This window comes from Triticum urartu, chromosome 4A (genome assembly GCF_056163025.1).
Source record: "Triticum urartu cultivar PI428250 chromosome 4A, HENAU_Tu73, whole genome shotgun sequence".
Lineage (NCBI taxonomy): Eukaryota > Viridiplantae > Streptophyta > Magnoliopsida > Poales > Poaceae > Triticum > Triticum urartu.
The window spans coordinates 10867658-10894409 of record NC_141876.1 but is presented as its reverse complement, the minus strand read 5'-3'; positions in this window follow the sequence as shown (position 1 = coordinate 10894409).

The following is a 26752-nucleotide window of genomic DNA, read 5'->3' as shown; positions in this document are numbered from 1 at the left end:
ATTGTGCTCAATATTGGGAATATGATATATTCAGGATTACATCTCATCCATGGTATGTTTCCCAAATGGTAACTTATTTCAAGTACATGGAGGTTCTTGGGTTACATTTATATTCTCTTGCCCAGTTCATTTTCTATTTTGATTCATGCTTTATTACTTTCAATATCTGATATAATAAATGGAACCAATTTTCTAAATGCAGCTCAAAGGAACCGGAAGAAAGTACTGCGAAAAAGAACAAGCATGAGTATGTTCTGTTTCTCACACCCTTTATACAAATTTAGCCAACAATATGAGTTTCTTCCTACATATATTTACAGTTGCCAAAAATCTCCATCAACAGGAATGTAGATACACTTCCAGAAAAATTGCATCAACAGGAACAGCCAGAGTAAAGGAACATTTGGACGATTTAAGTACTTTACATTGACTATATAAACTTTCATTTTCTGATTTAAAAAACCAGTAATATATTGTGTTATTTACTTTTTTTTTGACAACACGTCATTTTCCAATACAGGCAGGACAACTTGCACTCTGCTACAAATGAGAAATGAGGAATAACGTACATCGCCTACAACCAGAAATAACATAGTCCTTGTGTTCATACCACTTTGCTCAGCTGCTATTGTAACCAAGGAACATTACAAATTTTGTTCAACTACCAACTTATCAGTGGTTCCAGTTTATGTTCTTTGTTGGACTTATGATCTCAATACAAACCTACAGTGTCTGTTCAAATATATTCACGAATGGATACAATTTATGTTCTTTGGTGCACTTATTATCTCGATAGAAACCTACAGTGTGCATTAAAGTAAATTCGTGAGTGGATCAGTTTATGTTCTTTTTTGCAATTAGGATGTCAATACAAACCTACACTCTGCATTAAAATACATGAATGCTAATTTGATTTTTGCATTAACCATTACTTAAACATCTTTCGGTTAGACATTCTTTCCCATGTGAGACACCTATATAAGACCCCCCATAATATATTGTACTCGCCACAACTTCATCTTTCAAATCATAAATTTTTGACTACCGGCACAAAAATGGACAGCCAACACGAAGGTAACAGGTACGGCTACTGCATAAAATGTTGTTTTCTACATCCCTATGCTTGCTGCAAATAACATTAAACACATAAATCTTTCTCCAGGATACAATATGATGGACCAAGGAATGTTCTGCCCCACTCAACAACTAATTCATCAAGGGCTCAGAAGAAGTACATGGAGGCAACTGAAAAGAAAAAGACTACTCCAAAACAACCAGTGTCTCTTGCTTCCAGAGAAACCGTTGAACGTGAAGACAACACCACCAAATACATCTTCAAGTACATTACGAAAGGAACCCACATGAACAGATAGTTCTCAACGAAGAAGACCCCAACTACAAATAAATTATACCACATATTATCTTCTTTTTATGAACAACGTATAACTATGACTATACATATGTATTTTCTAATTTTCAATAAGTATTTATGATTATACATATGTGTTTTGCAAATTTCAATTATCATATTGTTTGTCCAAATATTCATCTTCTATGGAAAATAAATATCATCCAAATGTATTGCATCCAATTTCCGCCGCAACGCGCGGGGTATTGTCTAGTGTCCTTAATGCACCGCTCAGTGTGCTGAACCTCGAACGTCGTCTGTGGATGTTGCGAACATCTGACATACACATTTTGATAACTACGTGATAGTTCAGTTAAACGGCTTAGAGTTGAGGCACTGAAGACATTTTGAAACATCGCGAAACATATGAGATGTTTCGAGGGCTGAAATTGGGATTTCAGGCTCGTGCCCACGTCAAGAGGTATAAGACCTCTGACGATTTTCTTAGCCTGCAAACTAAGGGAGAAAAGCTCAATTGTTGAACTTGTGCTCAGATTGTCTGAGTACAACAATCGCTTGAATCGAGTGGGAGTTGATCTTCCAAATGAAATAGTGATGTTTCTCCGAAGTCATTACCACCAAGCTGCTAGAGCTTCGTGATGAACTATGATATATCAGGGACATATATGATGATCCTTGAGATATTCGCGATGTTTGACACCACAAAAGTAGAAATCAAGAAGGAGCATCAATTGTTGATGGTTGGTGAAACCACTAGTTTCAAGAAGGGCAAGGGCAAGAAGGGATACTTCATGAAACGGCAATTCAGCTGCTGCTCTAGTGAAGAAACCCAAGGTTGAACCCTAACCCGAGACTAAGTGCTTCTGTAATAAGGGGAACAACCACTGGAGCAGAATTACCCTAGATACTTGGTAGATGAGAAGGCTGGCAAGGTCAATAGAAGTATATTGGATATACATTGTGTTGATGTGTACTTTACTAGTACTCCTAGTAGCACCAGGGTATTAGATACCGGTTCGGTTGCTAAGTGTTAGTAACTCGAAATGAAAGCTACGGAATAAACGGAGACTAGCTAAAGGTGAGCTGACGATATGTGTTGGAAGTGTTTCCAATGTTGATATGATCAAGCATCACACGCTCCCTCTACCATCGAGATTGGTGTTTGCGTTGAGCATAGACATGATTGGATTATGTCTATCGCAATACGGTTATTCATTTAAGGAGAATAACGGTTACTCTGTTTATTTGAATAATACCTTCAATGGTCTTGCACCTAAAATGAATGGTTTATTGAATCTCGATCGTAGTGATACACATGTTCATGCCAAAAGATATATGATAGTAATGATAATACCACCTACTTGTGGCACTGCCACGTAAGTCATATCGGTATAAAACGCATGAAGAAGCTCCATGTTGATGGATCTTTGGGCTCACTCGTTTTTGAAAAGTTTGAGACATGCGAACCATGTCTATTGGTGTATATGCATGAAGAAACTCCATGCAAATGGACCGTCTGGACTCACTTGATTTTGAATCACTTGAGACATGCAAATCATACCACATGGGCAAGATGACTGGAAGCCTCGTTTTCAGTAAAATGGAACTAGAAAGCAACTTGTTGGAAGTAATACATTTTGATGTGTGCAGTCCAATGAGTGCTGAGGCATGTAGTGGATATCGTTATGTTCTTACTTCACAGATGATTTGAGTAGATGTTGAGTATATTTACTTGATGAATCATGAGTCTGAATTATTGAAAGGTTCAAGTAATTTCAGGGTGAAGTTGAAAGATCGTCGTGACAAGAGGATAAAAGATCTATGATATGATCATAGAGATGAATATCTGAATTACGAGTTTGGCACAGAATTAAGACATTGTGGAAATTGTTTCACAACTAATACAGCCTGGAACACCATAGTGTGATGGTGTGTCCGAACATCATAACTGCACCCTATTGGATATGATGCATACCATGATGTCTCTTATCGAATTACCACGATATTTTATGGGTTAGGCATTAGAGACAACCACATTCACTTTAAATAGGGCACCACGTAATTCCGATGAGAGGACACCGTATGAACTATGAACTATGATTTAGAGAAACCTAAGCTGTCATTTCTTAAAAGTTTGGGGCTGCGACGCTTATGTGAAAAAGTTTCAGGCTGATAAGCTCAAACCCAAAGCGGATAAATGCATCATCATAGGACACCCAAAACAGTTGGGTATACCTCCTGTCTCAGATCCGAAAGCAATAAGGCATTGTTTCTAGAATCGGGTCCTTTCTCGAGGAAAAGTTTCTCTCGAAAGAATTGAGTGGGAGGATGGTGGAGACTTGATGAGGTTATTGAACCGTCTCTTCAACTAGTGTATGGCAGGGCACATGGAGTTGTTCCTGTGGCACCTACACCAATTGAAGTGGAAGCTTATGATAGTGATCATGAAACTTCAGATCAAGTGACTACCAAACCTCGTGGGATGACAAGGATGCGTACTACTTCAGAGTGGTACGTAATCCTGTCTTGGAAGTCATGTTGCTAGACAACAATGAACCTACGAGCTATGGAGAAGCGATGGTGGGCCTGGATTCCAAAATGGCTCGAGGCCATATAATCCGAGAGAGGATCCATATATGAAAACAAAGTGTAGACTTTGGGAGAACTACTTGATGGTTGTAAGGCTGTTAGGTACGTATGGATTTTAAAGGAAGACGGACAATGATGGTAGGTATCACCATTAAGAAAGCTCGACTTGTCGTTAAGATGTTTCCCGACAAGTTCAAGGAGTTGACTATGATGAGACTTTCTCACTCGTAGCGATGCTAAGAGTCTGTTAGAATTATATTAGCGATTACTACATTATTTATGAAATCTTGCAGATAGGATGTCAAAACATTGTTTCCTCGACGATTTTCTTGAGGAAAGGTTGTATGTGATACAACCGGAAGGTTTTGTCAATCCTGAAAGATGCTAATAAGTATGCAAAGCTCCAGCTATCCTTCTAAGGACTGGAGTAAGCATCTCGGAGTTGGAATGTATGCTTTGATGAGATGATCAAAGATTTTGGGTGTATACAAAGTTTATGAGAAACTTGTATTTCCAAAGAAGTGAGTGGGAGCACTATAGAATTTCTGATGAATATATGTTGTTGACATATTGTTGATCAGAAATGACGTAGAATTTCTGGAAAGCATATAGGGTTGTTTGGAAAGTGTTTTTCAATGGAAAGCCTGGATTAAGCTACTTGAACATTGAGCATCAAGATCTATAAGGATAGATCAAAACGCTTAATGGTACTTTCAAATGAGCACATACCTTGACATGATCTTGAAGGTGTTCAAGATGGATCAGTCAAAGAAGGAGTTCTTGCCTGAGTTGTAAGGTATGAAGTTAAGACTTAAAGCTCGACCACGGCAGAATAGAGAGAAAGGACGAAGGTCGTCCCCTATGCTTAAGACATAGGCTCTACAGTATGCTATGCTGTGTACCGCACCTGAAATGTGCCTTGCCATGAGTCAGTCAAGGGGTACAAGAGTGATCTAAGAATGGATCACAGGACAGCGGTCAAAGTTATCCTTAGTAACTAGTGGACTAAGGAATTTTCTCGATTATGGAGGTGGTAAAAGAGTTCGTCGTAAAGGGTTACGCCGATGCAAACTTTGACACTAATCCAGATTATTCTGAGTAGTAAACTGGATTCGTATAGTAGAACAGTTATTTGGAATAGCTCCAAATATAGCGTAGTAGTTGCATCTACAAGATGACATAAGAAATTTGCGAAGTACATACGGATCTAAAGGATTCAGACCCGTTGACTATAACATCTCTCACAAGCATAACATGATCAAACCCAGAACTCATCGAGTGTTAATCACATGGTAATGTGAACTAGATTATTGACTCTAGTAAACTCTTTGGGTGTTAGTCACATGGGGATGTGACCTTGAGTGTTAGTCACATAGCGATGTGAACTGGATTATTGACTCTAGTGCAAGTGGGAGACTGTTGGAAATATGCCCTAGAGGCAATAATAAATTGATTATTATTATATTTCCTTGTTCATGATAATCGTTTATTATCCATGCTAGAATTGTATTGATAGGAAACTCAGATACATGTGTGGATACATAGACAACACCATGTCCCTAGTAAGCCTCTAGTTGACTAGCTCGTTGATCAATAGATGGTTACGGTTTCCTGACCATGGACATTGGATGTCGTTGATAACGGGATCACATCATTAGGAGAATGATGTGATGGACAAGACCCAATCCTAAGCCTAGCACAAGATCGTGTAGTTCGTATGCTGAAGCTTTTCTAATGTCAAGTATCGTTTCCTTAGACCATGAGATTGTGCAACTCCCGAATACCATAGGAATACTTTGGGTGTGCCAAACGTCACAACGTAACTGGGTGGCTATAAAGGTACACTATAGGTATCTCCGAAAGTGTCTGTTGGGTTGGCACGAATCGAGACTGGGATTTGTCACTCCGTGTAAACGGAGAGGTATCTCTGGGCCCACTCGGTAGGACATCATCATAATGTGCACAATGTGACCAAGGAGTTGATCATGAGATGATGTGTTACGGAACGAGTAAAGAGACTTGCCAGTAACGAGATTGAACAAGGTATCGGGATACCAACGATCGAATCTCGGGCAAGTATCGTACCGCTAGACAAAGGGAATTGTATACGGGATTGATCGAATCCTCGACATCGTGGTTCATCCGATGAGATCATCGTGGAACATGTGGGAGCCAACAAGGGTATCCAGATCCCGCTGTTGGTTATTGACCGGAGAGTCATCTCGGTCATGTCTGCATGTCTCCCGAACCCGTAGGGTCTACACACTTAAGGTTCGGTGACGCTAGGGTTATAGAGATATTAGTATGCGGTAACCCAAAAGTTGTTCGGAGTCCCGGATGAGATCCTGGACGTCACGAGGAGTTCCGGAATGGTCCTAAGGTAAAGAATTATATATAGGAAGTGCTATTTCGGCTATCGGGACAAGTTTCGGGGTCATCGGTATTGTACCGGGACCACCGGAAGGGTCCCGGGGGTCCACTGGGTGGGGCCACCTGCCCCGGGGGGCCACATGGGCTGTAGGGGGTGCGCCTTGTCCTGTATGGGCCAAGGACACCAGCCCCAAGACACCCATGCGCCAAGAGATAAGAAGAAGGAAGAGTCCTAAAGGGGGAAGGCACCTCCTAGGTGCCTTGGGGAGGTGGGACTCCTCCCTGGCCGCACCCTTCCTTGGAGGAAGGGCCAAGGCTGCCCCCCCCTCTCCCTTGGCCCTATATATAGTGGGGGGAAGGGAGGGCAACCACACCTAAGCCCTGGCGCCTCCCTCTCCCTCCCATGACACATCTCCCTCCTCCCGCAGTGCTTGGCGAAGCCCTGTTGGAATCCCGCTACTTCCACCACCACGCCGTCGTGCTGCTGGATCTCCATAAATCTCTCCTCCCCCCTTGCTGGATCAAGAAGGAGGAGACGTCGCTGCTCCGTATGTGTGTTGAACGCGGAGGTGCTGTCCGTTCGGCGCTAGGATCATCGGTGATTTGGATCACGACGAGTACGACTCCATCAACCCCGTTCTCTTGAACGCTTCCGCGCGCGATCTACAAGGGTATGTAGATCCACTCCTCCCTCGTTGCTAGATGACTCCATATATTGATCTTGGTGACACGTAGGAAAATTTTGAATTATTGCTACGTTCCCCAACAGTTCCATTAAATATTTCTTTCTTAAGGGATCCTTTGTACTATGTTCCATAACATCAACTCAAACCTCGAGAAAGAATCCTTTGTTTTTCCCGTAATGCAATAAAACAAACAAAAATCCTATAGGATTTAAGTGGGCATGACATTGTGGCCGTATGTTTTTCTAGTTCCTGCATTTTTAAAATCCCACAAATCAAACCAAATAATCCCCAAGGGACTATTTTCTTTAAATCTTTTTCCTGGAAATTTTCAAGAATTGGATTCCTTAGAAATTTTTCCCTACACCGGTCGTTTGATTTATATAATTGAATCCTATAGGACTTTCTTGAGTGATAAGCAAGGTAAAAAATAAGAGCAAAACCACAACTAGAAATATTATTAAGATATTGATCACTGGTCCGATGCCTAAAGAATCTAGAGAAACAAAGAAAGCATGATTTTCTTGTACTATGATCTCCTTTGGTGCGGGCGATACTAAAAACACACGAATAGAAAAAACACATGAAAAAGATATAAATGCATGCGCAAAACAGATGGTTGCTAAACATAGGAATTATATCCACTTTGTTGTTTGGTTTACAATAATTTGAAAAACGCAAGAATTATAATAAACATGGTAAAACAAAGTCAAAACCACATGTACATTTATAATGTTATCATGCCACCATGGATCTTAGAATAGTTATTCGTGCGTATAAAAATGAAAAAGTAGTCCAAATGCATGTTAGAAACTTCTATTTTTTTCATCTGAAATTGAGTTCAAATTAAAATCTCCTTCATTTCTTTTAATCAAATTTGTTAATAGTGCCATCGTTGGAAAAAAAATCCTATTCCCACTTCTTTCATTCACTTTTCATTTGAAAGAAAAGAGCCCTTCATTCCGGGCTCCTTTGGTTAGTAGAATTCTCAATATGTAGCAATAGGATAAAAATGCATGTGCAAAACAAAATCATGGAAAATAGGGTAATATTCAACTTGGGAGTCTGGTTCCCATGATTGCAAAGAACACAAAAATACTAATAATCGTGGTCAAATAAGGGTAAAATCATATAAAAATGTACAATTTAAATGTTATTATGCCACTAAGGATATTAGTTTGGTTCTTAGTGCATAGGAATTTTAAAAAGAAGTCCGAGTGGGTGTTAGAATTCCCGTGTTATTCCTATGAAATAGGGATAAAAGGAATTTCTCCAATTTTCATTTGGCCCATTCCTTTTGACCAAAAGCATGATAGCCAACACTCGAGGCATCATTTTTCTAGAAACTATATAATTATATATTTGTATTTGTAGTACCATCATTGATTTTTTTCCCTTCATATTCTTATATATTTTCTCCCACTTTTCCTTTGAACCAAATGAGTCCTCCATAGGAACTTCAACGTCGACTCAAACCTCTTAAAAAAGTTTTTTTTGAGAAGCAACCAAACAAATAAAAAATGCGGGACTCATATGGCCATAACATTGTAGTCCCATATTTTTACTATTAATATTTTTTTGGGACCTACACATCAAAAGATATTGATGTGGAATAGAACACAATTATTTCATAGGGTTTCTCATTTCCTATCGCGACTGCAACTACTCGGGCAATCATACCCTGTAACGCCCCAAGACCGGAGCTACAGATGCCTTCCAGGGTTTCCGGGTTTCGTCGTGTGATTTGTTTGGTTCATTGCATTCATCATTGCATCCGGTGCATTGCATCATGTCATCATGCCATCATGTCATTTAATTTTCTTAACTCAACTAAACAGATGGCATGGATCTTTGATCCATTTAAATCGAGGGAATTCACATGGTGATTCTCTTTACAACTTATCCTCTCGATATTTAGAGAGCTATAGTAAATATTCCAATTATGTGGAATTACCATCACACACTTGCAAATATTTTCCCCACGCCTTCGTCCCATTTTTTCCCATCTCTATTAATGTCCATTCTTTTCCTATAAATTCTAGACTATGCCAGGATCACCTCCTCCAAATTTCAGATCCTTTGAACTTGTTTTGGTTGGATTCAAAAATAGCTCAAGTTTGAATCTAATTCAAACTTGAATTATTTTTCTATCTCTAAAATATTGCCAAACCATGTTATTCTATTTGGGCAAAGTTTCGGCGCTCTAAGAATATTTTATTTCCTGAAATATTCTTTCCCTAACCCTCTCTTTATTTTTTTCTTCTCTCTAGTTCTTTTTTTTGTTAAAGCAAATTAGAGAGGAGTAGGAGAGAGTAGCCCATCCCAGGCCGGCCTCCCTGGGTCTCCCTAGGCCAAACTCTAGTTGTTGAGTCTAGAAAAAAAATGTTTTGAGTCATTAGGAATTATATATCGGAGAGTTAGGATTTCTTTTTACTCCTCAGTCCCTTCGTCGCTCTGGTGAGGCATCCTGACGTAGAATTTTGACTCTTCTCTTCTCAAATTTCACTAAAAAAAATTTAGGATCTCGCGGGTATCTGTTCCGATGGTTTTGTGACGACAACATTGTCTTGGTGCCTCCTGTCAGGGGTTTTGTGGAAGTGTCCCGGGGAGTTGAGCTCCGAGGTGTTGTCGTCACAATTTTATCGTTGCAGTTCTGGAATACCTGAGTTTAGTACGCCGACATCGAAAATCTCTTTTATGCAGTTCGTTGGTGAGATAACCTCGACGCCACCCAGTACCGGGGCGGTAGTTTGGGAGTATTGCCATAACTTGTATAACAGATGCTTTTCGAAGGTTGAGGTAGACGATTTCCGAAGGTTTCTTGGTTATGTGTTGAAGGATGGATACAGCTGGATGTAGGATTTGCTAGTTTTGGGTGAGATATTATGCTTCCCCTGTATCCCCAACACCTGATTGCATATCCGGAAAGTTTCAGGAGTCTATAAGTGGGAATTCAAGTAGCTCTTAGGATATCTTTCCAACAGATGTATGATATGAAATTGGGGTTCGACGTCTAGTGGTCCGCCTATTCACGGTTGGTTTTACAGTGGCCTCGTTGTGTCTTAAAGAGTCCTTGGCTATGCCGACTCGGGGACGCTTCGTATGTCATGTGCACTGCCTTGTACATGATGGTGCTGTACGATCGAGCCCGTGTAGGCCCCAGCACAAAAACTTCGGGCGAAATCTCTATCATATGTTTGTTCTGGCTTATTCTGCAAGCCAATCCTTTGTTTTGTTTTTTGAGTTGTGGTATTCGAGTTGCTTCGAAGTCAAATGTTGATTCCATACCTTCTCTAAGGTTGTTCTCATACTCCTATGCAAATACTAATCCTTCAGGATAATCAAGATTGTGATGTAAATCCTTTTCAACCGGTGTTGTTTCTTTTTAAGTGGATCCGATCTTTTTCAACATCCGCAAGTTCAATTCTAAGCTTTCTCTCAACGGTGTTCGTTTCATCCATCCCAAGTTGCCTTTGTTTTTCCCGCCCACCCACCCTTTTTCCTCAAGGACTAAGATTTCTTTATCAAGTATCCTTTTATTCTTATGAAGTCTTCCTCTTCCTTTTCCATCAATATTCTTATCCGGTGATTCTCATGAAGAGTCTAACAGAGATTCAAGTTCATCATTCTTCGTGCTTTTTCTTCTCCGGTGGTTTCAAGTCAAGCTTTGTTGATCATATCTTTTCCTCGTTTCAATGCTTACTTATGCCAGTGCACCTCTTAATCTTCCCCGCTTGCCATTCAATTGTTCCGGAGTGCTGAAGATATCTCGAACGTGTTTTCCACTCTACATTCGTTCAAGCTCTTTCGAGGATGTTATCTCATTCAAGTCATCTAATTCAACCGGTGCTTTCTCCTTTTCAAGTAATCTTTTCAACGGTGTTTCTTTTGAGTGGGCCCTAACCCACAGGTCTTTTCCCAGGATCTTACCTGACTCTTCTAATTCTCCCGGAGATATCCTTAAAATTCTTTTCGAAGTTTGACGTAAGAATGAATTGCCATCAGTCAGATGTCCTCCTCTAAGATCTTTCAAATTCTTTTCATCATTGGCTCAACCTTTCCATTATTCATTCTGGAGTGCCTCAACAATTCACGGTGGTGTTTCTCGTCGTCATTTGAAGACCGAAGAAGTTTTTCTCTTAATCTTGCTCCATTCTCTTCAAGATTCGTGATTCTAGCTTGTTGCCATCCTCTCATAATTGTTTTGATTGTGAGAATTCTTTTCACCCATCCGGAGTAATTCAGAGTATTTTCAGTTTGATTCTCCGGAGCCCATCATCTCATAATTATTCATTCTCAGCTTTCAGCTATCATTCTCCAAATTTTACCGGTGCTTCGTTCAAGTGATCTTTAATCGGCTCGTGATCTCTTCGTTCTCATGTATCTAAATCCTCTCAAGCATCTTCGTGTATTTGCTAATTCTTCCCGGTGTTTCTTTATCTTTACTTCGTTCGTTTTCAATTCTTATGATGGTTTGCTCAAGATTCTCTTCCATGGTTATCATATTAATTCTTTCGTTCTTTCAAATCCTACCGGTGGATCATCGAAGACCTCTTCAAGTTGGCGCGATATCTATCGTAATCCTTTGTACGAGAATAAGTATTATGCCAAATCCGTTGTTTGTCATCAATTTAATTGGTGAAGGATACGCATAACTAATTCTTGTTCTTCTTCATCCAAGTGATTAATTCCTTATTCCGAAGGTTCATCAAATTCCTGATTTCAATTGTGTCATCTTCTCTTTTTCCCAGAGTTCCAAGCTCTCGCAATTACATCACCATGGAGATTCATTTAAATCATTGCAAGGCTTCAACCTTATTCTTTTCATCCTCCATTTCGATTGATCATTTCTTTTATTACCGGAGTTCTCATGAAGGCTCTACAAGATGGTTCATCAAGGATTTAATTCTTTCTCGAAGTGTTCATCGAGATTCTTTTCAGAGGAGCTCAAGTATTCTTTATCTTGCATTGTAAAGTGCAATTCTTTCAACCGTATCATTTCAAGTGGTATTATGTCATCCTTGATAATTTGAGTTCACGTTTCAGGATTCACATGTTGTTAAGATTGAGGTATTTTAAATCCATCAATCTCGTCATTGGAGTTATCTTGTGTCATGTTTCACCTAAAACCTTCCCTAAGGATTGTTGCTATTTATGGTGCTTTTAAATGACACAAGTTCTTCTTTTATCCTTCTGGTGAACAAGTTTCTCGTCTTCTTGTTCATATCAATCCAATTCTTTTCCGTGAGTGGCAGAATTTCACCTCATAGTTTTGAGTTGTTCTCCATAAGCCCACTACAAGCTTACTCTTTTCGTTGTTGGTTTTTTCCAACAACTCCGTTCGACCCTTCTCCTAAGGATGCATTTTCAATCTCTTTTGTGGCAGAAGCTGGCATTTTCTTCTCCATTCCTTTCTTTCAATTATCTATCTTCTATTTCTTTTGTTCCGGAGGCATTGTGATGTTGCTCTCTTGAACACTTCTTATTGTTCTTGTATGGACCTTGTTCTTTTCCTTGCTTATCCCTTCTAAACCGAAGTGCTACCCGAATCGGTTCTTTCCTTTCCTCTTTTCCAACGGAGTGTTTTCAACTTTGTTCATCTTCCTGGCATTCCTCCTTTCTTTTGTTCAACCTCGCAAGGTTCTTTGGCTTCATTCGTTTGTCAAAGAAGCAACTTAGCTTTACCTCTTCTCTTTCTCTTCTGTTTTTCCTCCGGTGCCATCCTAGATCTCGGGACGAGATCCTCTCGTAGTGGTGGAGTGTTGTAACGCCCCAAGACCGGAGCTGCAGATGCCTTCCAGGGTTTCTGGGTTTCGTCGTGTGATTTGTTTGGTTCATTGCATTCATCATTGCATCCGGTGCATTGCATCATGTCATCATGCCATCATGTCATTTAATTTTCTTAACTCAACTAAACAAATGGCATGGATCTTTGATCCATTTAAATCGAGGGAATTCACATGGTGATTCTCTTTACAACTTATCCTCTCGATATTTAGAGAGCTATAGTAAATATTCCAATTATGTGGAATTACCATAACACACTTGCAAATATTTTCCCCATGCCTTCGTCCCATTTTTTCCCTTCTCTATTAATGTCCTTTCTTTTCCTATAAATTCTAGACTGTGCCAGGATCACCTCCTCCAAATTTCAGATCCTTTGAACTTGTTTTGGTTGGATTCAAAAATAGCTCAAGTTTGAATCTAATTCAAACTTGAATTATTTTTCTATCTCTAAAATATTGCCAAACCATGTTATTCTATTTGGGCAAAGTTTTGGCGCTCTAAGAATATTTTATTTCCTGAAATATTCTTTCCCTAACCCTCTCTTTATTTTTTTCTTCTCTCTAGTTCTTTTTTTTCTGTTAAAGCAAATTAGAGAGGAGTAGGAGAGAGTAGCCCAGCCCAGGCCGGCCTCCCTGGGTCTCCCTAGGCCAAACTCTAGGCCGGCCCTTTAGGCTCAGCCAGCCCACCACCAAACCAACCTAAAGCAAAGGCCCAGCAGCACCCACCTAAACGCTAGCCCGACTCCCTTCTCCCTCTCGTTTTTCCCCTCGCGCCGCCAGGAGAGACCCCACGCTCGATCCCATCTTCCCCCTCGCTCAGCTCTGCTCGATCTCCCTGTCCCTCTCGTTTTTCCCCGCGCCGCCACTCACTCACATGCACGCATCGCTAGGGAGTGCAGACCCCCTCGCTCGTCCTCCTCCAGACCTCGCCGCCCTTCCCTCCTGCCTGTGCTCTGTCTCCCGGCCACCAGGAGCTCGAGACGCCGCCGCCCCTCACCGGATCCTGCAGACCCCGCGCCGTCCTCTCCTCCGCTCCTTCTTCGTCCTCCCATGCGAGCTGCCGCAAAGCCGCATCTCCGCTGCGCCAACGCCACGGCCTCGCGGTCGAGTCCTCCCCGCGCCTCCACCCGAGGGGCCAACTCCGGCGGCCCCGGCGCCCGCGTCATGCCGCCGTCAGGTCCCAAGTACCCCGCAGCAGCGTCCGACCCCGCGCTCGTCTCCTCGCCAGTGACCAGGCGCCACCAGCTACTCCGGCATGCCTCTGCTCCCTTCTCCTCGCTGTGGTTCCCGACCAGCGCCAGCCTCCTTCCTCCTGCTCGTGCCTTTCCTTTCGCCCTGCCTTTGTCGTGCGAGAACGTGAGGAAGACGACCGGCGCCAAGTCCTGCTCGAGCACCTGCCTGCGTTGCTGCGTCGGTGCACCGCGTCGCCGCTCGGTGCCTGCCAAGAATGCCTCCACCGGAGACCGCCAAGACAGTCCAGGGTTCGCCAAGTACCACGCCGTCGGTGTCCCTCCAAGTGTGATGTTGGAACATGCATGACTACGCGGATTCGCCAAGTACCACGACGCTCGAAGACCTCGGATTCACCAAGTTCCCACGACGACGAGTGTGACCCTTCGGATGCGCCAAGTTCTTCTACACGAAAATGCCAAGTACCACTCATGTCGGCAAGAACCACAAGTCGGACCCCGAACGATCGACGTCTCGTGGACCGTGTACAGCTACCGTCACCCCGAAGACGTTGGGATCATCAAGTACCTCTCCGAACGAATGTGAACGACTACCGTCGCAAGAACGGGACCGGAAAGTCCGAAGACCCCAAGTACCACGACATCGATGACATGAACGTCTACGGAAACTTGTGCAACGATAAACATGTACCACTACCGCCGTCGCGAGAACGCCTACTTCCCTCTACGAACGAGAACCATCCCCTTTGCACGCTTCGAAGGTATAACCATCGAGACGACGCCCGTGAATGAACGCATGTGTGTTGTATGTTATGCTCGTGTTTGCATCGTGTCCGAGTTGTCTCTTTCTCGGTCCTCCTCGTTTGCCGCTAACCCGTGGGAACCCGGTAACCGGGAGCACCCCACCGTTCTTCGCACGACACGCTCCCGTCACACTTGTTCTTTTCCACCGGCATCTCAATCGAGTTTCCGGAACCGGAACATTGTCATGGTACCGTTTCCGTTATCGTCGCCGTGGCATCCTTTCTTTCCGCCACGATGACATATGCTCCATATAATGCTCTTATCAACATTTTCTTTAAAACTTGCATAAAACTTGCCCCATGTCATCCGCATCATAATAACAATAATTAAAATGATTAAAAGTGTTGTTAGCTTAAATTACTAAATGCACATGAGGAGTTTCCGGACTTGTTGTTTTGTGGTTCCGGCCTCATTTAAACTTGCCTAGTTAGATAGTTTCATTATGTTTCACCTCTTGCCATGTTTAACAACATTTAATATTGTTGGGTACCTAAACGAGAGAGAACTAAATAATTATTGTGGTGTCCGTCAATATGCAACTCGTTGCATATTGAGCTCCACTTAACTTGTAGTGTTGTTTGTGCACTTTGCCATGCCATGCTTCATTAAACCGGACATGCATCATAATTGTTTGTGCATCATGCCATGCTTATGTGGTGGTTGTTTACCATGATTGTTTGCTTCTTTCCGGTGTGGCTTCTTCGGGTTGGTTCCGATAACGTCGCGTTTGTGAGGACCCGTTCGTCTACGTCCATTTGTCTTCTTCATGGACTCGTTCTTCTTCCTTGCGGGATTTCAGGCAAGATGACCATACCCTCGAAATCACTTCTATCTTCGCTTGCTTAGTTGCTCGCTCTTTTGCTATGCCTATGCTGCGATACCTACCACTTGCTTATCATGCCTCCCATATTGTTGAACCAAGCCTCTAACCCACCTTGTCCTAGCAAACCGTTGTTTGGCTATGTTACCGCTTTGCTCAGCCCCTCTTATAGCGTTGTTAGTTGCAGGTGAAGATTGGAGCTTGTTCCATGTTTGGAACATGGATATTTTGTTGGGATATCACAATATCTCTTATTTAATTAATGCATCTATATACTTGGTAAAGGGTGGAAGGCTCGGTCTTTTGCCTGGTGTTTTGTTCCACTCTTGCCGCCCTAGTTTCCGTCATATCGGTGTTATGTTCCCGGATTTTGCGTTCCTTACGCGGTTGGGTAATAATGGGAACCCCTTGACAGTTCGCCTTGAATAAAACTCCTCCAGCATGGCCCAACATTGGTTTTACCATTCGCCACCTAGCCTTTTCTTTCCCTTGGGTTCTGCAAACTCAAGGGTCATCTTTATTTTAAACCCCCGGGCCAGTGCTCCTCTGAGTGTTGGTCCAACTGAGCGATGTCCGGAGCTACCAGGGGCAACTCTGGGCTGGCCCACCCGACGTCTGGCTCATCCGGTGTGCCCTGAGAACGAGATATGTGCAGCTCCTATCGGGATTTGTCGGCACATCTGGGTGGCTTTGCTGGTCTTGTTTTACCATTGCCGAAATGTCTTGTAACCGGGATTCCGAGTCTGATCGGGTCTTCCCGCTAGAAGGAATATCCTTCGTTGACCGTGAGAGCTTGTGATGGGCTAAGTTGGGATACCCCTGCAGGGATTTGAATTTTCGAAAGCCGTGCCCGCGGTTATGGGCAGATGGGAATTTGTTAATGTCCGGTTGTAGAAAAGCTGAAGTTGACCTTAATTAAAATGCATCAACCGTGTGTGTAACTGTGATGGTCTCTTTCCGGCGGAGTCCGGGAAGTGAACATGGTGTTGGAGTTATGCTTGACGTAGGTTGTTCTAGGATCACTTCTTGATCATACTTTTATCGACCGTGCCTTGCCTTCTCTTCTCGCTCTCTTTTGCGTATGTTAGCCACCATATATGCTAGTCGCTTGCTGCAGTTCCGCCTCATACCTTTTACCTTACCCATAAGCTTAAATAGTCTTGATCGTGAGGGTGCGAGATTGCTGAGTCCCCGTGACTCACAGATACTTCCAAAACCAGTTTGCAGGTGCCGATGAGTCCGTGCAGATGACGCAACCAAGCTCAGGAGGAGCTCGATGAAGATCTTGTCCTTTGTGTTGTTTTCGTTCTAGTTGATCAGTAGTGGAGCCCAGTTGGGGTCGATCGGGGACCTTGTCGCATTTGGGGTTCTTCTTTTATTTTGGTTCCGTAGTCGGACCTTGATTGTATTTGGATGTTGTAATGCTTTATTCATGTAATTGTGTGAAGTGGCGATTGTAAGCCAACTATGTATCTTTTCCCTTATTGTATTACATGGGTTGTGTGAAGATTACCTCACTTGCGACATTGCTTTCAATGCGGTTATGCCTCTAAGTCGTGCTTCGACACGTGGGAGATATAGCCGCATCGAGGGCGTTACAAGTTGGTAATCAGAGCCTTCCCCGATCTTAGGAGCCCCCACTGCTTGATCTTTTTTAGCAGCCGTTGTTGAGTCTAGAAAAAAATGTTTTGAGTCATTAGGAATTATATATCGGAGAGTTAGGATTTCTTTTTACTCCTCAGTCCCTTCGTCGCTCTGGTGAGGCATCCTGACGTAGAATTTTGACTCTTCTCTTCTCAAATTTCACTAAAAAAAATTTAGGATCTCGCGGGTATCTGTTCCGATGGTTTTGTGACGAGAACATTGTCTTGGTGCCTCCTGTCAGGGGTTTTGTGGAAGTGTCCCGGGGAGTTGAGCTCCGAGGTGTTGTCGTCACAATTTTATCGTTGCAGTTCTGGAATACCTGAGTTTAGTACGCCGACATCGAAAATCTCTTTTATGTAGTTCGTTGGTGAGATAACCTCGACGCCACCCAGTACCGGGGCGGTAGTTTGGGAGTATTGCCATAACTTGTATAACGAATGCTTTTCGAAGGTTGAGGTAGACGATTTCCGAAGGTTTCTTGGTTATGTGTTGAAGGATGGATACAGCTGGATGTAGGATTTGCTAGTTTTGGGTGAGATATTATGCTTCCCCTGTATCCCCAACACCTGATTGCATAACCGGAAAGTTTCAGGAGTTTATAAGTGGGAATTCAAGTAGCTCTTAGGATATCTTTCCAACAGATGTATGATATGAAATTGGGGTTCGACGTCTAGTGGTCCGCCTATTCACGGTTGGTTTTACAGTGGCCTCGTTGTGTCTTAAAGAGTCCTTGGCTATGCCGACTCGGGGACGCTTCGTATGTCATGTGCACTGCCTTGCACATGATGGTGCTGTACGATCGAGCCCGTGTAGGCCCCAGCACAAAAACTTCGGACGAAATATCTATCATATGTTTGTTCTGGCTTATTCTGCAAGCCAATCCTTTGTTTTATTTTTTGAGTTGTGGTACGAGTTGCTTCGAAGTCAAATGTTGATTCCATACCTTCTCTAAGGTTGTTCTCATACTCCTATGCAAATACTAATCCTTCAGGATAATCGAGATTGTGATGTAAATCCTTTTCAACCGGTGTTGTTTCTTTTTAAGTGGATCCGATCTTTTTCAACATCCGCAAGTTCAATTCTAAGCTTTCTCTCAACGGTGTTCGTTTCATCCATCCCAAGTTGCCTTTGTTTTTCCCGCCCACCCACCCTTTTTCCTCAAGGACTAAGATTTCTTTATCAAGTATCCTTTTATTCTTATGAAGTCTTCCTCTTCCTTTTCCATCAATATTCTTATCCGGTGATTCTCATGAAGAGTCTAACGGAGATTCAAGTTCATCATTCTTCGTGCTTTTTCTTCTCCGGTGGTTTCAAGTCAAGCTTTGTTGATCATATCTTTTCCCTGTTTCAATGCTTACTTATGCCAGTGCACCTCTTAATCTTCCCCGCTTGCCATTCAATTGTTCCGGAGTGCTGAAGATATCTCGAACGTGTTTTCCACTCTACATTCGTTCAAGCTCTTTCGAGGATGTTATCTCATTCAAGTCATCTAATTCAACCGGTGCTTTCTCCTTTTCAAGTAATCTTTTCAACGGTGTTTCTTTTGAGTGGGCCCTAACCCACAGGTCTTTTCCCAGGATCTTACCTGACTCTTCTAATTCTCCCGGAGATATCCTTAAAATTCTTTTCGAAGTTTGACATAAGAATGAATTGCCATCAGTCAGATGTCCTCCTCTAAGATCTTTCAAATTCTTTTCATCATTGGCTCAACCTTTCCATTATTCATTCTGGAGTGCCTCAACAATTCACGGTGGTGTTTCTCGTCGTCATTTGAAGACCGAAGAAGTTTTTCTCTTAATCTTGCTCCATTCTCTTCAAGATTCGTGATTCTAGCTTGTTGCCATCCTCTCATAATTGTTTTGATTGTGAGAATTCTTTTCACCCATCCGGAGTAATTCAGAGTATTTTCAGTTTGATTCTCCGGAGCCCATCATCTCATAATTATTCATTCTCAGCTTTCAGCTATCATTCTCCAAATTTTACCGGTGCTTCATTCAAGTGATCTTTAATCGGCTCGTGATCTATTCGTTCTCATGTATCTAAATCCTCTCAAGCATCTTCGTGTATTTGCTAATTCTTCCCGGTGTTTCTTTATCTTTACTTCGTTCGTTTTCAATTCTTATGATGGTTTGCTCAAGATTCTCTTCCATGGTTATCATATTAATTCTTTCGTTCTTTCAAATCCTACCGGTGGATCATCGAAGACCTCTTCAAGTTGGCGCGATATCTATCTTAATCCTTTCTACGAGAATAAGTATTATGCCAAATCCGTTGTTTGTCATCAATTTAATTGGTGAAGGATACGCATAACGTAATTCTTGTTCTTCTTCATCCAAGTGATTAATTCCTTATTCCGAAGGTTCATCAAATTCCTGATTTCAATTGTGTCATCTTCTCTTTTTCCCAGAGTTCCAAGCTCTCGCAATTACATCACCATGGAGATTCATTTAAATCATTGCAAGGCTTCAACCTTATTCTTTTCATCCTCCATTTCGATTGATCATTTCTTTTATTACCGGAGTTCTCATGAAGGCTCTACAAGATGGTTCATCAAGGATTTAATTCTTTCTCGAAGTGTTCATCGAGATTCGTTTCAGAGGAGCTCAAGTATTCTTTATCTTGCATTGTAAAGTGCAATTCTTTCAACCGTATCATTTCAAGTGGTATTATGTCATTCTTGATAATTTGAGTTCATGTTTGAGGATTCACATGTTGTTAAGATTGAGGTATTTTAAATCCATCAATCTTGTCATTGGAGTTATCTGTTGGGGAACGTAGCATAAATTCAAAATTTTCCTACGTGTCACCAAGATCTATCTATGGAGTCATCTAGCAACGAGGGAGGAGTGGATCTACATACCCTTGTAGATCGCGCGCGGAAGCGTTCAAGAGAACGTGGTTGATGGAGTCGTACTCGTCGTGATCCAAATCACCGATGATCCTAGCGCCGAACGGACGGCACCTCCGCGTTCAACACACGTACGGAGCAGCGACGTCTCCTCCTTCTTGATCTAGCAAGGGGGAAGGAGAGGTTGATGGAGATCCAGCAGCACGACGGTGTGGTGGTGGAAGTAGCGGGATTCCAACAGGGCTTCGCCAAGCGCTGCGGGAGGAGGGAGATGTGTCATGGGAGGGAGAGGGAGGCGTCAGGGCTTATGTGTTGCTGCCCTCCCTTCCCCCGCCTATATATAGGGCCAAGGGAGAGGGGGGCGCAGCCTTGGCCCTTCCTCCAAGGAAGGGTGCGGCCAAGGGAGGAGTCCATCCTCCCCAAGGCACCTCGGAGGTGCCTTCCCCCTTTAGGACTCTTCCTTTCCCTTGATTCTTGGCGCATGGGCCTCTTGGGGCTGGTGCCCTTGGCCCATATAGGCCAAGGCGCACACCCCTACAGCCCATGTGCCCCCCCGGGGCAGGTGGACCCCTTTGGTGGACCCCCGGGACCCTCCCGGTGGTCCCGGTACGTTACCGATAAAACCCGAAACTTTTCCGGTGACCAAAATAGGACTTCCCATATATAAATCTTTACCTCCGGACCATTCCGGAACTCCTCGTGACGTCCGGCATCTCATCCGGGACTCCGAACAACTTTCGGGTTACCGCATACTAATATCTCTATAACCCTAGCGTCACCGAACCTTAAGTGTGTAGACCCTACGGGTTCGGGAGACATGCAGACATGACCGAGATGACTCTCCGGTCAATAACCAACAGCGGGATCTGGATACCCATGTTGGCTCCCACATGTTCCACGATGATCTCATCGGATGAACCACGATGTCAAGGACTTAATCAATCCCGTATACAATTCCCTTTGTCTATCGGTACGACACTTGCCCGAGATTCGATCGTCGGTATCTCGATACCTTGTTCAATCTCGTTACCGGCAAGTCTCTTTACTCGTTCCGTAACACATCATCCCATGATAAACTCCTTGATCACATTGTGCACATTATGACGATGTCCTACCGAGTGGGCCCAGAGATACCTCTCCGTTTACACGGAGTGACAAATCCCAGTCTCGATTCATGCCAACCCAACAGACACTTTCGGAGATACCTGTAGTGTACCTTTATAGCCACCCAGTTACGTTGTGACGTTTGGCACACCCAAAGCACTCCTACGGTACCCGGGAGTTGCACAATCTCATGGTCTAAGGAAATGATACTTGACATTAGAAAAGCTTTAGCATACGAACTACATGATCTTGTGCTAGGCTTAGGATTGGGTCTTTGTCCATCACATCATTCTCCTAATGATGTGATCCCGTTATCAATGACATCCAATGTCCATGGTCAGGAAACCGTAACTATCTATTGATCAACGAGCTAGTCAACTAGAGGCTTACTAGGGACATGGTGTTGTCTATGTATCCACACATGTATCTGAGTTTCCTATCTATACAATTCCAGCATGGAAAATAAACGATTATCATGAACAAGGAAATATAATAATAATCACTAATTTATTATTGCCTCTAGGGCATATTCCCAACAGTCTCCCACTTGCACTAGAGTCAATAATCTAGTTCACATCGTCATGTGATTAACACTCACAGGCCACATCGCCATGTGACCAACATCCAAAGAGTTTACTAGTGTCACTAAACTAGTTCACATCATCATGTGATTAAGACTCAATGAGTTCTGGGTTTGATCATGTTTTGCTTGTGAGAGAGGTTTTAGTCAACGGGTCTGCAACATTCAGATCCGTATGTACTTCGCAAATCTCTAGGTCATATTATAAATGCTGCTTCCACGCTCCACTTGGAGCTATTCCAAATGGTTGCTCCACTATACGTATCCGGTTTGCTACTCAGAGTCATTCGGATAGGTGTTAAAGCTTGCATCGATGTAACCCTTTACGCCGAACTCTTTATCACCTCCATAATCGAGAAACATGTCCTTATTACTCCAAGGACAATTTTTGACCGCTATCTAGTGATCCACTCCTGGATCACCTTTGTACCGTCTTGCCAGACATGTGGCAAGGCACACATCAGGTGCGGTACTTAGCATGGCATACCGTATAGAGCCTATGACAAAAGCATAGGGGACGACCTTCGTCCTTCCTCTTTCTTCTGCCGTGGTCGAGCTTTAAGTCTTAACTTCATACCTTACAACTCAGGCAAGAACTCCTTCTTTGGCTGATCCATCTTGAACACCTTCAAGATCATGTCAAGGTATGTGCTCATTTGAAAGTACCATTAAGCGTTTTGATCTATCCTTATAGATCTTGATGCTCAATGTTCAAGTAGCTTAATCCAGGCTTTCCATTGAAAAAACACTTTCCAAATAACCCTATATGCTTTCCAGAAATTCTACGTCATTTCTGATCAACAATATGTCAACAACATATATTCATCAGAAATTCTATAGTGCTCCCACTCACTTCTTTGGAAATACAAGTTTCTCATAAACTTTGTATAAACCCAAAAATCTTTGATCATCATCAAAGCATACATTCCAACTCCGAGATGCTCACTCCAGTCCTTAGAAGGATTGCTGGAGCTTTGCATACTTATTAGCATCTTTCAGGATTGACAAAACCTTCCGGTTGTATCACATACAACCTTTCTTCAAGAAAATCGTCGAGGAAATAATGTTTTGACATCCTATCTGCAAGATTTCATAAATAATGCAGTAATCGCTAACATAATTCCAACAGACTCTTAGCATCGCTACGAATGAGAAAGTCTCATCGTAGTCAACTCCTTGAACTTGTCGGAAAACATCTTAACGACAAGTCGAGCTTTCTTAATGGTGATACTTACCATCATTGTCCGTCTTCCTTTTAAAATCCATATGTACCTAACAGCCTTACGACCATCAAGTAGTTCTTCCAAAGTCTACACTTTGTTTTCATACATGGATCCTTTCTCGGATTTTATGGCCTTGAGCCATTTATCGGAATTCAGGCCCACCATTGCTTCTTCATAGCTCGTAGGTTCATTGTTGTCTAGCAACATGACTTCCAAGACAGGATTACGTACCACTCTAAAGTAGTACGCATCCTTGTTATCCCACGAGGTTTGGTAGTGACTTGATCTGAAGTTTCATGATCACTATCATAAGCTTCCACTTCAATTGGTGTAGGTGTCACAGGAACAACTCCCTGTGCCCTGCCATACACTAGTTGAAGAGACGGTTCAATAACCTCATCAAGTCTCCACCATCCTCCCACTCAATTCTTTCGAGAGAAACTTTTCCTCGAGAAAGGACCCGATTCTAGAAACAATCCCTTATTGCTTTCGGATCTGAGACAGGAGGTATACCCAACTGTTTTGGGTGTCCTATGAAGATGCATTTATCCGCTTTGGGTTCGAGCTTATCAGCCTGAAACTTTTTCACACAAGCGTCGCAGCCCCAAACTTTTAAGAAATGACAGCTTAGGTTTCTCTAAACCATAGTTCATATGGTGTCATCTCATCGGAATTACGTGGTGCCCTATTTAAAGTTAATGTGGTTGTCTTTAATGCCTAACCCATAAACTATCGTGGTAATTCGATAAGAGACATCATGGTATGCATCATATCCAATAGGGTGCAGTTATGATGTTCGGACACACCATCACACTATGGTGTTCCAGGCTGTATTAGTTGTGAAACAATTTCCACAATGTCTTAATTCTGTGCCAAACTCGTAATTCAGATATTCATCTCTATGGTCATATCATAGATATTTTATCCTCTTGTCACGACGATCTTTCAACTTCACCCTGAAATTACTTGAACCTTTCAATAATTCAGACTCGTGATTCATCAAGTAAATATACTCAACATCTACTCAAATCATCTGTGAAGTAAGAACACAACGATATCCACTACATGCCTCAGCACTCATTGGATTGCACACATCAAAATGTATTACTTCCAACAAGTTGCTTTCTAGTTCCATTTTACTGAAAACGAGGCTTTCAGTCATCTTGCCCATGTGGTATTATTTGCATGTCTCAAGTGATTCAAAATCAAGTGAGTCCAAACGGTCCATTTGCATGGAGTTTCTTCATGCATATACACCAATAGACATGGTTCGCATGTCTCAAACCTTTCAAAACAAGTGAGCCCAAAGATCCATCAACATGGAGCTTCTTCATGCGTTTTATACCGATATGACTTACGTGGCCGTGCCACAAGTAGGTGGTACTATCATTACTATCTTTTGGCATGAACATGTGTATAACTATGATCGAGATTCAATAAACCATTCATTTCAGGTGTAAGACCATTGAAGGTATTATTCAAATAAACAGAGTAACCATTATTCTCTTTAAATGAATAACCGTATTGCGATAGACATAATCCAATCATGTCTATGCTCAACGCAAACACCAATCTCGATGGTAGAGGGAGCGTACGATATTTGATCAACCTTGGAAATACTTCCAACACATATCGTCATCTCACCTTTAGCTAGTCTCCGTTTACTCCGCAGCCTTTTATTTCGAGTTTACTAACATTTAGCAACCGAACCGGTATCTAATACCATGGTGCTACTAGGAGTACTGGTAAAGTACACATTAACACAATGTATATCCAATATACTTCTATCGACTTTGCCAGCCTTCTCATCTACCAAGTATCTAGGGTAATTCTGCTCCAGTGGCTGTTCCTCTTATTACAGAAGCACTTAGTCTCGGGTTTGGGTTCAACCTTGGGTTTCTTCACTAGAGCAGCAGCTGATTTGCCATTTCATGAAGCATCCCTTTTTTTTGCCCTTGCCCTTCTTGAAACTAGTGGTTTCACCAACCATCAACAATTGATGCTCCTTCTTGATCTCTACTTTTGTGGTGTCAAACATCGCGAATATCTCAAGGATCATCATATATGTCCCTGATATATTATAGTTCATCACGAAGCTCTAGCAGCTTGGTGGTAATGACTTCGGAGAAACATCACTATCTCATCTGGAAGATCAACTCCCACTCGATTCAAATGATTGTTGTACTCGGACAATCTGAGCACAATCTCAACAATTGAGCTTTTCTCCCTTAGTTTGCAGGCTAAGAAAATCGTCGGAGGTCTTATACCTCTTGACGTGGGCACGAGCCTGGAATCCCAATTTCAGCCCTCGAAACATCTCATATGTTTCGCGAGTTTCAAAACCGTCTTCGGTGCCTCAACTCTAAACCGTTTAACTGAACTATCACGTAGTTATCAAAATTTGTATGTCAGATGTTCCCAACATCTACAGACGACGTTCGAGGTTCAGCACACTGAGCGGTGCATTAAGGACATAAGCCTTCTCTGAAGCAATGAGGACAATCCTCAGTTTACGGACCTAGTCCGCATAATTGCTACTATCATCTTTCAACTAAATTTTCTCTAGGAACATATCTAAACAGTAGAACTGAAGCGCGAGCTACGACATAATTTGCGAAGACCTTTTGACTATGTTCAGGATAATTAAGTTCATCTTATGAACTCCCACTCAGATAGACATCCCTCTAGTCATCTAAGTGATTACATGATCCGAGTCAACTAGGCCGTGTCCGATCATCACGTGAGACGGACTAGTCAACATCGGTGAACATCTTCATGTTGATCGTATCTACCATACGACTCATGCTCGACCTTTCGGTCTCTTGTGTTCCGAGGCCATGTCTGTACATGCTAGGCTCGTCAAGTCAACCTAAGTGTTTTGCGTGTGTAAATTTGTCTTACACTCGTTGTATGTGAACGTTAGAATCTATCACACCCGATCATCACGTGGTGCTTTGAAACAACGAACTGTAGCAACGGTGCACAGTTAGGGGGAACACTTTCTTGAAATTATTATGAGGGATCATCTTATTTACTACCGTCGTTCTAAGCAAATAAGATGTATAAACATGATAAACATCACATGCAATCAAATAGTGACATGATATGGCCAATATCATATTGTTCCTTTTGATCACCATCTTTGGGGCTCCATGATCATCATCGTCACCGGCATGACACCATGATCTCCATCATCGTGTCTTCATGAAGTTGTCTCGCCAACTATTACTTCTACTTCTACAGCTAACGGTTAGCAATAAAGTAAAGTAATTACATGACGTTTATGTTGACACGCAGGTCATAAATAAATAAAGACAACTCCTATGGCTCCTGCCGGTTGTCATACTCATCGACATGCAAGCCGTGATTCCTATTACAAGAACATGATCAATCTCATACATCACATATATCATTCATCACATTCTTCTTGGCCATATCACATCACATAGCATACCCTGCAAAAACAAGTTAGACGTCCTCTAATTGTTGTTTGCATGTTTTACGTGGCTGCTATGGGTTTCTAGCAAGAACGTTTCTTACCTACGCAAGAACCACAACGTGATATGCCAATTGCTATTTACCCTTCATAAGGACCCTTTTCATCGAATCCGATCCGACTAAAGTGGGAGAGACAGACACCCACTAGCCACCTTATGCAACTAGTGCATGTCAGTCGGTGGAACCAGTCTCACGTAAGAGTACGTGTAAGGTCGGTCCGGGCCGCTTCATCCCACAATACCGC